The following is a 15,565-nucleotide window of genomic DNA, read 5'->3' on the forward strand; positions in this document are numbered from 1 at the left end:
ATGGTCTTTAATGAATTGAATGATCTTTAATTAATTTAATGATCTTTATTGAATTGAATGGTCCTTAATGAATTGAATGATCTTTAATGTCCCTCCCGACCCAAACCATTCTGGGACTCTGTGATTCCATGGGGAGCAATCCCTGGCAAGGACAAGTGCTTAGCTCAGCCAAGCCCAGCTTACTCTGGCAGTGGGGGATGCTCCAGTATTGCTGTGGAATTGTACTGGGAACGTGTGGGGAACGGGGGAACTGAGCTCTGCCCTGCCTGGCATCCCAGCCAGGGGCTGGGGGCACACGGGGGGCTGGCATGGGGGGCTCTGGGTGCAGCTGGAGCACCAGGGGAGGGTCCCAGCTCTGCTCCTGTCACTGAACAAACTGCTCCCACAAATAAAGAATGGAAAGTGCTGCTCTTCCCACTCTTCTTTATCCCAGCTGCCCCTGGCTGTGGGCACACAGGAATGCCAGGGCAGTGTGGGAGGGCTGGATGCAGGCAGGAAAACCAGGGGGGTTCAACCAGGGGCAGAGCCCTGCAGGGATTCCTGGTGGTGCTGGTGGGTGATGGGTGCCAATAACTCCAGAAAAATGGGCTGTGGGACCCGGCTGAGCAGCAGCAGGGCCCTGGCTGTGGGGCTGCAGGAGCAGGAGGCACCAAACCAACCCAGGAGGAGGAGAAAAGAGGGTGATGAAGGTGCTGAAAGCCAAACCAACCCAGGAGGAGGAGAAAAGAGGGTGATGAAGGTGCTGAAAGCCAAACCAACCCAGGAGGAGGAGAAAAGAGGGTGATGAAGGTGCTGAAAGCCAAACCAACCCAGGAGGAGGAGAAAAGAGGGTGATGAAGAAGGTGCTGAGCATCCCAAGGGCTTCACAGGATGGCAGCAGAGGAATCTGCAGTGCTGTGGCATTGTGCTGTCCCCTGGGCTGGTTCTTCACCCAAATCTCCTTAAAATCTCCAGATCATCCCCTTAATTCCATCCCTGCTGTTCTGCCCCTGAGCCAGGGCAGGGTGGCAGTGACAGCATTGCAGCTCCTCAGCAGCGTTTGGCAGGGGAAAAATCGGTCCCCAAACAAGGAAAGAATCAAAATGACACATTTCCAACTGAATTGATGGCGAGACAATTAATCATCCCAATTAAAAGCAGTGGAGAACCCGGAGAGCCCTAATCCATAAAGATGCTGCAGGCAGCAGCACCCTGGGGCTTCACACTGCCCGGGCAGGAGCTGCAGGCAGCACTGCCAGGGGAATTTGGGAATTTTATCATAGGAGAGCCTGAAAAGGAGAAGTTGGGAATTTTATCCCAGGCCAGCTTAAAAAGGGAAATTTCGGAATTTCATCACAGGACAACCTGAAAAGGAGAAATTGGGAATTTTATCACAGGCCAGACTGAAAAGGAGAATTTGGGATGGATTTTCCCCCAGGATGGATTTCCTCCAGCATGGATTTCCCTCAGGGTGGATTTCCCTCCAGGATGGATTTCCCTCCAGGACGGATTTCCTCCATCTCCCAACCTTTCCCTCTGGATTTGCAGATCTCTGGGCTCAGCCCTGGGTTTGGGACTGGAGCAATGCGAGCTTTGTTTGCCAGGAGCCCACACAAGCCCAGACAAGTGTCCAGACACCTTCCCGAAGCTCCTAAATCCTGAGAGCCGAGGGCTGTGAGCAGATGGCTGCCATAAACCCTCTCTTCATCCTTTCATGGTGCGAGGGATGGACATGAATTATGGCAGCTTTAAACCTTTCCCAGAGGGCCGCTAAAGGCGTTGCTAAGCCGGGGTGTCAGCGCTGCCGCCTGAATGAGGCTGTTTAACGAGGCACTTCAATCCTTCCAGGAATCCAGGAATCCAGGAATCCAGCGACCCCTTTTCCACCCACAGATCCGCTCCTGGCGCTCGTTTTCTGTCCCGTTTGTTCCTCCAGGCTCCAGCACCGTCACCTCCTTCCACCCTCCTCGGCTGCAGAGGTTTTGGGATTTTGATGGGTTTAAACAGCAAAGGAGGGCGCTGGGAGAGAAATGAGAGAAATGAGAACAACCTGGGCATCATCTCCACAAGGGCATTCCAGGACAGGGCAAACAAAGAGGAAATTAAATTTTCCGCTTTTCTTTTATCACCCAAAGCAGAGCGAAATGAACGCGTCAATCCAAAATTAAATTTTCTATGTTTAAGAAGCCTCTCCCAAAAGGTGTAATCAGATTTTTTTTTTTTTTTTGGAGAAAAGAGATGGATGTGATGGAATCAGGCTCTTTGATCCCCAGGTTGTGGCTGAGCAGGGTGGGGTGGCCCTTCCATGCTGTGGCTGCAGTTGGGACTTTCCTGCTGGTCCTTGGGCAAAATTGGATGGTTTTGGTAAAAGGGGGAGAATCCCAGCTTGGGTCCAGCCACAGACATCCCACACCCCATGGAAAGCTGGGAACAAGACAGATTTTGGCAGGATTTGGTCAGGATTTGTCAGGATTTTGACAAGATTTTGAAAAGATTTTGGCAGGATTTGGACAAGATTGTGGCAGGATTTTGCCGGGATTTTAATAAGATTTTGAAAAGATTTTGACAGGATTTTGGCAGGATTTTGGCAGGATTTTGATAGGATTTAGACAAGATTTTGGCAGGATTTGTTGGGATTTTGGCAGGATTTTGACAAGATTTTGATGAGATTTTGGCAGGATTTTGGGAAGATTCTGACAAGATTTTGGTAGGATTTGGACAAGATTTTGTCAGGTTTTTGTCAGAATTTTGTTAGTTAGGATTTTGACAGATAATTTTGACAGGGTAGATAAAGAGCCTGACTCACCTGCAGCTGGAATTCCCTCCAGGATCACTGCAGGGCTGAGTTTCCATCTGCTTTTCAGGATTAACCCCCAGGGCAGTGCCCTGAGTCCCTCCTGTCCTGGCCAGGTGTGTCTGTGGTGACAGAAGTGTGCCTCACACCTGGCCTGTGACCCTCACCTGCACCTGGGCAGCTCCACCCTCACTGACACCCCTGCTCTCCCCAGTTCCCTCCATCCTCTGGGCTTTCAACCAAACCACGGAAAATCACCAGCAGCTCTGAGTGGGAAATCTCCTTCCAGAGAGCTGTGTGTGCATTCCCTGCCCAGGCACAGGGATAAATCCCAGTGGGAGATGGATTCCTGTCTTTTGGTGATTAATGCAGCCTTCAGCAGCACCAAATGCTTCTGCTGATGCAGAGGATTTACAAGCAAAATGATCATTTGCTGCATGTGGGACTGAATAACAGTTCTTTCAATCCTGCCATAAATAAATGGAATTAATGGAAGTGATCATTCCCACTCAGGGAATCCCTGGGTGCCCAAGGCCAGGTTGGACTTGGAATAACCTGGGATAATAAAAGGTGAAGGGAAAGGTGTCCCTGCCCTCGGAATGAGATGGTTTTTGAAGTTTCCAACCCAAACCATCCCATAATTCTGTGATTACTGAAGAGAAAGTTTTACTGTGATAAAGCCTTGTAGGGAGAGAGTGGGACAAGAACAATAAGGAGGCTCTGCCATTAAATTACATTAATTGCACCACAATCCTGCAAACGCGTTCCTGGCTGCCAGATTTGCTCACAGCACAGCAGAGCACTCCCACATCCCTCCCCAGGAGCTCAGTGCTCACAGAAAGCACAGCAGCTCCAGAATTCCTCCTGCTGCTGCATCTTCTGCTGTGCTTTCTGCTTTAGCACACTCACTGTCCCTCTGGTGAGTGGTTTTTCCGTGTTTTCCCGAGCATGATCCAAGCAAATCATGGAGCCACAGCCCAGCTGCCCATGGCAAGGTGCCCGTGGTCAGTTTGGGTGCTGCCACTCAAAAATCAGGGGAGTTGTGACCTAATTAAGGAGATAAAAAATGAGTTTGTTCCCAAAGTAGCTCTGGTGGGTGGGCAGCCCCTGGCTGGACACCCCAGGCCATGCAGGGGTTTCATTCTCTCTGTGGTTTGACACCAAAAACACCCCGAAACGCCAATGCTCAGGTGGGAACTTTAGTGGGAATGTTCTGCCTTGCCCAGCACTAAAACCCCGCAGCACCCAGGGGCTGTGCAGTGTGTGAGGGGCAGATGTTGGGCTCCTTTCCCTTCCCAGCCCGGCAGATCCCTGGGGAAAGCCCTTTCCCTGTCCCTGGGGCTGGGCAGAGCTCCAGGTGACCCCACAGTGGTGGGAGCTGCACAGAAGAGACCAAACCCCAACCCACAGAGCCCAGGCTGGCCCTGTGTGTGGCAGGGGGCTCAGAAACCACTTTCTCATCCTGGTTTCACACTAAACCACAGCTTCCCCTGAGCCCTGCTCCTGCAGACCTCGTTTGGCTGGAATTCCACACACAGGGGCAGCAGGCAGGAGCCTCTGCTTCCCAAAATATCCCTGACAGGTGCCCTGAAAATCCTGGCAGCAGAGTGACACCGCTGAGAGAGATCCCAAAATGGATTCCACCTCTTTGGGTCCAACCAGATGCAAGCCTGGACCTGCAGGTCAGTTTGATTTGTCCAGCTTCTCTCAGGCACAGGAGAGCAGGAACATCTCCATGCTCCCAGGCACAGAGCTCAGGCTGGGGCAGGCTCTGGCTCCCCACTGCCAAAATGTGGTCATTAAAATAATTAGAGAAGTTTCTCTGCCCTAATTAAGGTGCAAACAAACCCAAAGTCAGTAGTGGAGATGTTTATTTAACAGCAAATGTGAGGAGCACAGGGATGGGCAATGTTGGATGGATGGATGATGGATGGATGGATGGATGATGGATGGATGGATGGATGGATGGATGGATGGATGGATGGATGGATGATGGATGGATGGATGGATGGATGGATGATGGATGGATGGATGATGGATGGATGGATGATGGATGGATGGATGATGGATGATGGATGGATGGATGATGGATGGATGGATGATGGATGGATGGATGATGGATGGATGGATGGATGGATGGATGGATGGATGGATGATGGATGGATGGATGATGGATGGATGGATGGATGGATGGATGGATGGATGGATGATGGATGGATGGATGATGGATGGATGGATGATGGATGGATGGATGATGGATGATGGATGGATGGATGATGGATGGATGGATGATGGATGGATGGATGGATGGATGGATGATGGATGATGGATGGATGGATGGATGGATGGATGGATGGATGATGGATGGATGGATGGATGGATGGATGGATGGATGGATGGATGATGAATGGATGATGGATGGATGGATGGATGGATGGATGGATGGATGATGGATGGATGGATGATGGATGGATGATGGATGATGGATGGATGGATGATGGATGGATGGATGATGGATGGATGGATGGATGGATGGATGGATGGATGGATGGATGATGGATGGATCCATGGATCCATGGATGGATGGATGGATGATGGATGGATGATGGATGGATGGATGATGGATGGATGGATGGATGGATCCATGGATGGATGGATGGATGATGGATGGATGGATGGATGGATGATGGATGGATGGATGGATGGATGATGGATGGATCCATGGATGGATCCATGGATGGATTCCCAATGGGAAGGCAGAGCACTGCATTGCACTGGGGTTTTGGGATTTCTTCCCAGCACTGCCCAGAGGAAATTTGAAACATCAACTCCATCCCCTCCTGCATTTTGTCTCCTGAATTCCCCTGTAAAGGCAGGAAGCTCTCTCAGGACAAGCACTGTTATTGCCCCTAGGGATGCCAACCACAGGCAGAGAGGGATTTTGGGATCCTCTGCCTTCGCTGGACCTGTCCTGTCCCCTCTGCTCCAGCCTGGCCTTCCTGGGCAGGGCCAGCCCGAGCTGCAGGAACTGCAGGGGTGCAGGAGCTGCAGGAACTGCAGGAGCTACAGGAACTGCAGGAGCTACAGGAACTGCACGGGTGCAGTAGCTGCTCTGCCCATGGTGGCTCTGGGGACCCCAGAGGTGACAGTGACACAGGTGGTGTCCCAGCAGTGTGGTCACATGGGGTGTGAGTCCTCCAGAGCTGCAGGGCTCCATGCACAGGCCACGGGAAAATTCCTCATCTGTAAAACCACACTGTGTTCCACGGGGAAAAAGGAAAATATCCCCAGGAACGTAACTGAAACCAGGCCAATCTCCAGCAGCAAATCCAATCAAGTTTTCCTGTTAAGTACAGGTTTGGAGAACATTGGATTGAGTCATTTACGGGGCTGGATCGATGGGAATCATCTGGAGTGAGCCCCAGCAGTAGTGTGTGCTTGCAGAGAGGTGAATGTTGGCGCAGTGCCCGCTCCTGCCATGTCACCACACGGGGGGTGACACAGGCCCTGGGCCACCAGGGCAGCGGCAGCTGTGGAAAAATGCCCTGGAAACATGAACGAGGCTGTTCTGGGTAGGTGTGGGGCCCTGAGGTGGCACAGGGCACAACCCACAGGTTCAGGGCTGCTGATAACAGAAACCACAGCACCAGAGGGTCCCTGGCTGGGATGGGCTGGGAGGGACCTCAGAGATCATCCAGTGCCACCCCTGCCATGGCAGGGACACCTTCCACTGTGCCAGGCGGCTCCAAGCCCCGTCCTTGGACACTTCCAGGGATCCAGGGGCAGCCACAACCTCCACCTGACGCTGGCCTCTGGCACTGGGAGCCATTCCCTGTGTCCTGTCCTTCCATCCCCTGTAAATCCTCTCTCTCTGCCTTTCCTGCAGCCCCTTCAGGCCCTGCAAGGCCACAATTGTGTCACCCCAAAGCCTCTCCTGTCCATGTGAGCAATCCCAGCCTCTCCTCCCAGCAGAGCTGCTCCATCCCCTGATCCCCTGGTGCCTCCTCACCCAGGACCAGGGGATGCTCCCCCATCCCTCTGCCCCCTCCACGCCTAGGGTCAGGCTCAGCCCCCTCCCCTGGACCCCTGCCCACCCCATCCAGAGCTCTGGGGTGTCCTGGGACCGTGCAAGGGGCAGCACAACTCCACTTTTCCACTTTTTTTTTTAGAGCAGCCCAGCCGCCTTCTGCCTTTTTCCCAGAGCCAAGAGGAAGGTCCCAGGGAACTGGAGTGATGCAATCCTTGAATCATCCTCTAAAGAGCAGTGGTGGGCGAGAGTGGGGTGTGAATCACACTGCTCCTAATTGCAGCCCCCGCTGGCAGCCAACTGCCCGAGTTGTTGTTTGCTGTCCTATTTTCCCTTTCATTTGGCCATTTGACAGAGTTGTTCATTACAGGACTTTTTGAGATGCCTGTTGCCGTTGGCTCAGGGCTGCCAGCAATTTTTTAATGAATTTCCCCCCCCAGATAGAGATGAACAAAAGAGCTGGAGGAGAGGGTTTGATTTCCAGCCTCTGGCTGCACTTTATAAACAGCTCAGATGATTAAAAAGACAAGGGTGCTCTTTTAATAACAGGTTTTGTCAGGGTTCAGCTAATTAATTACAGAGAAAAATGAAGCATTTTGGTAAAGCAGCCACTTGAGTTCCTTTCTCTGCTCAGCTTCTCTTTGGCTTCATGATAAAATTTCCCCTCTCGTTTGAAGGCTGGTGGAAGTTTAGGATGGTTTTGGTCCCTTCCAGCCTGGCCAAACCTCCCCATCCCCCTGAGAACGTGGGCAGGGTGGGAATGAGGAGCTCTGCCAGCTGCAGCCCTGGCATCCTGCAGGATAACACAGAGGGAAAGAAAAAAAGAGGAATTCAAATTAATCCCTTTCAAATTAACCCCTTTCAAATTAACCCCTTCATGTCCTCTCCTGACACGCTGAGGGCTCCTGGCTGGTGAGAAATCAGGTGTGAGAAGGGAATGGAGAGAAAGGACGCGGAAAATTGGGATTCAGGCAGTGGGGAGGAGCAGCAGGGAGTCTGGGGTCTCTCCAAAGGTGAGGGACCAACCCCATTCCCAGTTCTGCCTTGTTTCCCCTGCATTCCTGATGGAGCCTCCCTCTCCTCCTCCCTGCTGTGGAAATACCAGGACAAGCAGGAACCAGAACTCCTTCTCTGGGCACAGCAGACAGGAAAAAATCAGAATATTGCACCCAGCAGGTCCTGCTGGATAAATCCAGGTTCATTTGCCCTGCAATCTTCACCTTATTTAGAGGCAGCCCCGTCCCTGTTGGCCTCCCCTTGCTCCACTTGTGAAATAAATGTCTATTTTTGTGCTCAGCTCCTGCCTGTTCCCCACGTACTGCCAGGGAAATGAAGAGCTGTGTTTATTCCAAATGGCTTTATTGAAGCATCAGGAAGCACAAATCAATTTCCAAACAAAGTCCTGTGGTACCCCAGGAATCAGAGCTGACAAACACAGAGATTTGCTGGCTTAAATTAATAGCCAGGCAAGATAAAAGGCAAGGCAGGCCATAAAATGAGTCAGGTACAATTTACTCCCTAAATGTAGAGCTCAGCAGTAAATAACCAGCAGAGGGGTTTTAAAAATCAACCTGGAAAAGCAAATTCTGGGGATTTGCCATGGAGGAGTCGCTCCTGCCTTTCTTCCCTGCCCATGGTGGGGCTGCAGGAGGAGAGCGCTGCTGGAAATTCAAATCTTCCACTTTTCCAGCTGCTTTGGGCAGAGAAATTCAGATTTCCTCATGTTCCCCTCCAGTGCTGTGAGGCTGAGAGCTGGGGCTTTGCTCTCTGGTTGTGTTGCCTGCAGAGATTGGGAAGTGCTGGGTTTGGCAAATAAATGAAAGGAAGAATTGGAGCCCTGGGCAAAAAGGGGACAGAGGAGGCAGCAGGAATCCCAGCACCTCGGCTGGAAAAGTCGGGAATTACCTGGGAATGTGCCCTGGCCACTGGGCACCCAGTCTGCAGGAATCACAGCACTTCAGGCAGCATCCCCAGGGCTGGAAAAGCTGGGAATAACCTGGGAATGCTGCCCTGGGCAAGGAGGCTGTGGCACAAGAGAGGCTTTGGAGATGTTCCCTTCCTTCCACCTGCTGGAAGGAAAAATGTGAATTTTCTCTTTTCTCTCCTGCCCCTGAGCTACTATTTTATTTTATTTTATTTTATTTTATTTTATTTTATTTTATTTTATTTTATTTTATTTTATTTTATTTTATTTTATTTTATTTTATTTTTTATTTTACACCATGGCACTGAGTGGTTTTTCCCGTTGCTTTTCCCACCGGGGCTGTCCCGGAATGTCCCCAGGGCCACCTTTGGTCCCTCCCTGCCGATGCCCGGTGACAGGGACAAGCTGCCCCAGGCGTGGCACCTCTGGCACCGCTGCCTGAGCTCGCTGAACATTTTCACACCTTCTGTGGGGCTGCTCCGGCTTCTTCCTAATTAATTAATGCTCTAATTAACTAATGAGACGTGATGAGGCTGTGACACCACAGGGAGGGACGGGGCCACCGAGTGTGGCGTTTCCCTGGCAGCATTTCGGAGGGGATGCGGTGACAAACACTGGAATGGGAGCACCTGGAAAGTGAGAATTGCACAGAAACCATAAAATTCTTTAACCCCCGGGGTTCTCCTGCATTCCCAAGTGGCCACAGCTGGAAGGAGATGCTGCTTTTCTGGGAGTGTGTCCCCCATCAGGGCAGTGAGACACGGCCTTTTTTAAACCCTTTTTTTGGGGGGGGATGTGGCTAAAGCTCTCCTGGAATGTTCCAGGTTTGAGAGCTAATAAAGCTCTTCCACATAGATTAAGTTACAGGCATCTCATGTTCATCCCTTTGGGTTTCATCACTTTTTGTATGTGAAACTCAATCCAGCGATGCATAATAACAATAATAATAATTGTCTAATGAGCAGGAAATCGATCCCTGTTTCCTGGGCAGTCATTGAAAAACAGATTTTTTTTAATCTGGTTTTTTTTTTTTATAAATGTGATTTCTGTGTAACTAAAGCTGAATGAACAGGTTCAGCTCGTGTGTGCCGGGTTGTGCAGCATCTCTGGCTGCTGGGGGTGATTTCTGCAGGATTTCTGCAGGCTCCAGCTCGGGCTGGGAGGGATGCAGGACCGGGAGCAGCTCCTTGTCATGGTAACCCCTGCCCATCCTGGCTGTGCTTTGTTTCTCTCAGGTAGGTTCTGGGTTTTGGAGATGCTGGCAGCAGGGAACGGGCTCCAGTGAGCTGAGCAGCCTGGCCTGCCCTTCCCTGCCAAAAAATAAATCAATAAATCACCACCCTGCAGCTGGGCTCCGCTCCTGGTGTGCCCAGGGTGAGAAATGCTCCTCACTTTTCATAGTTTAGGAAAGTTTATTAAACCTTATCAAAAATACAAGAGAAGACTGAATAAATAAAAAAGTTACAGTGCTGGGAGCAAAATATTTTCCCCACCATGTGCTCAGCCCCTCACAGTGGAGGTTTTTCCTTTTTTAACCCTTTAATCTCGTCCAAAGTTCTGCCCATCAACCCCTTCTTCGCTGCCCAGGGGTGGAGATCTCTTCCTCAAATCCTGACTAATGTATAACCCTCCCTTCTCATTTTTAATTCTTACAGAATCTAGAGGTTTTTCTTCTTCATCGCTCCTTTCATCTCTCAATGTCTAATTTCGTTTATCAGCAAACCTAAAGTTTATTTGTAAAAGCAAATATCTTTTTCCATTCATCAATCAGTGGAATCCTTCCCATTGTTTCTTTTCTCTCCCAGAGCTGGTTTAATCCACCAGCAGACCCAGAGTTTGTTTGGAAAGCCAAATCCACCATTCCTCTCATTGGAGAGGCACTCCCACGGCATCCACGACCCCATCGTGGTTTGTGTTTATTTTTTCTCCCAGCCAAGCCGCTCTGCCTTGTTTGAGGGCACGGGAAAGGAGAGGGCTGGTTTCCCTGAATGCCACAGGAGCTGCGGTTTGGCAGGGAACGCTCAGAGCTGCGGTGCCTGGGAGGATGCTCGGGGTCCAGACCTTGGGCCCGGAGAGCAGGAAATGTTAACGAGCTCTTCATTAGCGCCGGGTTTCCGTCGCACCCACGCCCTGCACTCCTGCACGGGGTTGGGTCAGAGGGTGTTGGCAGCACCTCGGCCACCCAAAGATAAAAAGCGTGAGCAGGGCAAAAATTGGGTGGGATTTCCAGCTGCTGTGGCATCACCTGCTGAATTCCACAGGCAAGAACCTTCCTGCCCAAAAATAAATCACCAGAGCTCTGGTAGGATTTGCAGAGTGTCCAACGGAGCCTTTCCTCAGTGTCCCTTAGGCTGTTGTATCTTTCCGGGTGGAAATACAAGAAGATCAAGGGGGTTCCAGCTGGACGTGAATTCACAGGGAGAAGAGGGATGCATCACAAAAATTTGTGTCAGTTTTTAGGGCAGGCTTGGAAAGGATTTGAGAACAAAGCAGCTCATGGCTGGGAGTTTATCAAAACAGCAGCAAGAAGATTTCAGAAGAAAATCTGTCAAGGCCAGCAGAGGATCTGTAAGGAGGAGTTCAGGTGGTGCAGGAAGAAAGAACTGAGAGAAGGCAGGACAGGGACACCCCCAAATCTTCTGGGGTACCAAATAACTCCCATAATGAGGGTTGTACAGACACAGGAGACAGAGATGGCTCTGAAGGTGCCAGGTTTGGCTTCCTTTGGGTGCCCCCCTGCCCCTCAGTGCTCTGCCCCAGCACAGCCAACACAGAGCACACGGCTCATCCTTCTGCCACACCATGAGATGAAAACAGCAAAACCCACCTGATGGGTCAGGGAAATCTGGGAGAGACTCCTGATGCTCTGGAGTCATGTAGGAATTCATGAAATCCTTCCCAAAGGTTTTTTTTAAACCTGATTTATATTGTAGGAATACTTTGGGATCAAGCCTCGCTTAAATCTCAGACAAGGGAAGGAAAAATCGTGCTGCCATTAATCAATCAGCTGCAAGGAGCTGAGGGTGTTCCAGGGAGGATTAAACCCCACAACCAGCCCATAAATCCTGCAGATATAGAATTTATAACCAACGTGGGTTTGTGCTCTTGTGTGGCCCCAGTGCCACGGTCAGAGCAGGTGCAAAAGAAAGAAAAAAACCCAAAGAAAAGAGCAAAAGAAAACAAGCAGCCCATAACCAGAGCACAGAGGGAGTTTGGTTATGTAAGAATTCATTCTTCCTTCCTCAAAACCCATCTGCTGCTCAGGAGCTCATTTCTGTGAATTCATCCAGATTCCTGGACTGCATTCCAAGAGTCGCCACCGCCAAATGTGGAATCTTTTTAATTTCCCTCCCTCTCCTGCAGTGTGACAGGAATTGCTGGCACTTGTGCTGCATCCTACACTTGGCCCCAGTGCTGTGGGGAGAACAGACTCCTATGCCAGTTTTCCTCCCAGTTTTCCTGCCAGTTTCTTGACAGTTTTCCTGCCTCTTTTCTACCTCTCTCCTCCCAGATTTCCTGCCTATTTCCTGCCAGTTTTTCTGCCTTTTTCCTGTCTATTTCCTCCCAGTTTTCCTGCCAGTTTCTTCCCAGTTTTCCTGCCTCTTTTCTGCCAGTCTTCCTGCCTATTTCCTCTCTCTTTCCTGCCTTTTTCCTGCCTATTTCCTGCCAGTTTTCCTCCCAGTTTTCCTAGCTGTTTCCTGCCTATTTCGTACTTGTTTCCCACTTGTTTCTTCCCAGTTTTCCTGACAGTTTTCTCACAGTTTTCCTGCCTCTTTCCTCCTTCTTTCCTGCCAGTTTTCCTGCCTTTTTCCTACCAGTTTCCTCCCACTTTCCCACCTCTTTCCTGCCTTTTCCCTCCCTCTTTCCTCCCAGTTTTCCTGCTTATTTCCTGCCAGATTTCCTACCTTTTTCCTACCTCTTTCCATCCTCTTTCCTGCCAGTTTTTCTGCCTCTTTTGTCCCAGTTTTCCTGCCTTTTTCCTGCATCTTTCCTCCTTCTTTCCTGCCAGTTTTCCTGCCTGTTTCCCTCTGTTTGGAGCTGTCACTCTTGGCACAGCCTCCAGGAGCTCTGAGCAGCTCCCTGGGTCCCCATTTCCCCCTGACACCTCCTAACCCAGGACAAGGCAGGAGCAGGGAGCTGTCCCCATCCCTGGCACCCAGCAGAGCCACATCCACACGTCCCTGGCACTGAGGTTTTACCAGCTGCACGCTTGGGTTGTGTTTTCTGCCCCATTTTCCCAGTTCACTCTCCCTGCCCTCTCCATGCCCACAGGGATGCTCTCCCTGAAATGCCCATCCCAGGTGGGGAGTGCCAGGGACACTGAGGTGACAGAGCAGTGCCAGGAGAGGTGACAGCTCCAGGAGTGCCCCCTGCCCGATGCCACCTCAGCACAAGGAGTTTCAAATCCCTGCTGGGAATTACTTTTACATCTATTCCCCATCCAGGGTCACTTCCCTGCCCCTTCTGCCCTGCCCCAGGACAAGGTGAGCTCTCAGGGCAGCCCAGCAGCACTGCAGGAATTCCAGGCCTGTTCCAGGTGTTTTCATCCCAATTCACAGATGGCGAGTTTATTCAAGCCCCTGCAGCCACAGTTGGTGACTCCTGGCTCTGGCTCAGCCTCAGCCCCTGCTCCTCCTCCCCCATCCATATTTATGAGCCCAATTATCACTGAACAAGCAGGTTGCTATGCAAATAAATGATTTTTAATCTAAATTACCCAGTTTACACACTCCCCCCAGCTCTGCTTAGCAGAACAGCTGGTGTTTACCAACTCCTCATTACTGAGCCAGGCAACAGCAGGAGATGCTGCCCAGAGAGGAGCAGCCACCTCTGAGATAAGCTGAGCTCAGGGCTTATCTCTGCCTCAGCCTCGCTGCTCCTCCACTCCAGGTCTCTCATCCAGCCCAGTTTGCACCAGTGTGCCACGAAGGAATGATGAAAAAATGTCTGCTGATAACAGCTGTTGTTGTTGGGTGCTGTATTTCTGCACAAACGAGTCATTTCCACGAAAATCCAAATAAACCCAGCTCTGTGTCCATATCTGCATTTCCATTTATCAGCATTTCCTTTCTGCCCATTCCACGGGAGGCTCACAGCAGAGCTCAGATGATGCAAGAATTATTCCTGTCGTGGTATTTCCACTGCCCAAGAATGAACATATGGGAGAGAAATCCAGCCCCTGATCGCTCCAGGCCTTAAATGGCCTCCTGAGGCATCAAACAAACGGGGGATCACAGTGCCAGGACTGGGAGTGCTGGAAGGCCAAACTGGGGAAGGAGTGGAGCACCAAATCCAAGGCAGGGATGTCCCAGCACCCTCTGGAAGCTCTGGGAAGGAAGGTGCCGCTCCGAGCTGCTGCACGTGGCTCCCTCCAGGCCTATTTCCAGCCTGTCTGGCTGCAGGGAGGAAGGAAAACTCCTGGCCTGGGCATGGAGCAGGCAGTCACATGTGGCTGGGGCAGGAGTCACGAGCCACGGCCCCGCTGCTGTCACAGGAGATTTGATCCATCCCTTCCCTTTCCCCTATTTCCGCGGTGTCGGGGCAGGACGCTGCGGTCGATGCTTTCTGCAGGACAATTCTGTGTTCCCACATTCCTTCTCTTCCTTCCAGAGCCTCGTCCTGGAGCAGCAGCACAGCCCTGGGCAGGCTCTGCACCCCTCCTGCAGGGTCCCACAGAATGCCCCAGGCTGGAGGACAACATCCCCATCCTGGGCAGGCTGGAGGAGGACAGGAGCTGCAGGAGCTGAGCCACCACTGGTGACCTCCTCTGGCACAACGTCCCCAAATTCTCTGCCCACAAAACTGGTGGCTGGAGGGATGGAATATCCTCATCTTTCCTTGGGCACCGACCCTGGACTTGGTGCACATGAACAGCAGCTTTTAATTTCACTGAATTGTGAATTTTAATTAGCCCTGGCCCCCCTGAGCTCTCATCCCACTGCACGTGGGAGCAGGCAGGCAGGTGAGGGACAGGGAAAATGATATTTTACAGGATGCTCCCAAGGACAAAGACTTTTTCCCCCCACAGGCACCACAAATTTGTTTTGCTGTGATTTAAGGAGGACACATTTGGTTCCAAAGCAGCTCCAGAGTCTCTGTTTGACTCCTGGAGCTCAGCTGAGTCAGGCCAGCTCAGACACTGAGCTTGAGAGTTTAAATAAACCCCTCAGGGCTTCCAGAGCCATTCCAGCTTCTCTCCACACCCTGATTTCCACCTGTCCATCTTCTCCTGGCACAAAGGTGTGACACCCTGCTTTTCCCCGCATGTGAAAACATCCAGAGGATGCTGAGGGGTTGGAATGGTCCAAAAGAGAAAGGAGAACTGACTGAAAAACTGCAGAAAACATCTTGCCCTGGCATGGCGAGCCCCAAGCAGCTGCACTGGGACCAGGCAGCCCATCAGTGGGGTGGGCAGGGAGGTTTGGGGAGCCCTGAGCCGGCTGGATCTCACCCAGGATGGAGATTCCCCTGCTCGGGGCTGGGTGTGAGGCTGCCCCGCAGCCCTGCAGCAATGCTCGGTAAACAAGAGGTAAATAACCATTGCCCCGGTGACAAACGCCTCGAAGGGACTGCGGGAGGCAGCTGAACTCGGCGTTTGTAGAGAGCAGCGAGGGAGGAAATAAATATTGTGTATTTAACAATCCGAGCAAGGCAGCACGAGCAGGGAGCTGGAGGAACCGGGAGCCGGGTCTGGCTGTGAAGCCCAGATGGCCGCTGGTTGCCAAAGCAAAGAGATCAGCTGGGAAAAGCTCTCCCTCTTCCCTGAGCTCCAGAGCCGCGCTCGGGCTGTGCGGGGAAGCCGCTCCCGCTGCAAAAATGGGCATTTATTGCTCTCTGCTGG

This window comes from Ammospiza caudacuta, chromosome 16 (genome assembly GCF_027887145.1).
Source record: "Ammospiza caudacuta isolate bAmmCau1 chromosome 16, bAmmCau1.pri, whole genome shotgun sequence".
In the NCBI taxonomy this organism is placed as follows: domain Eukaryota; kingdom Metazoa; phylum Chordata; class Aves; order Passeriformes; family Passerellidae; genus Ammospiza; species Ammospiza caudacuta.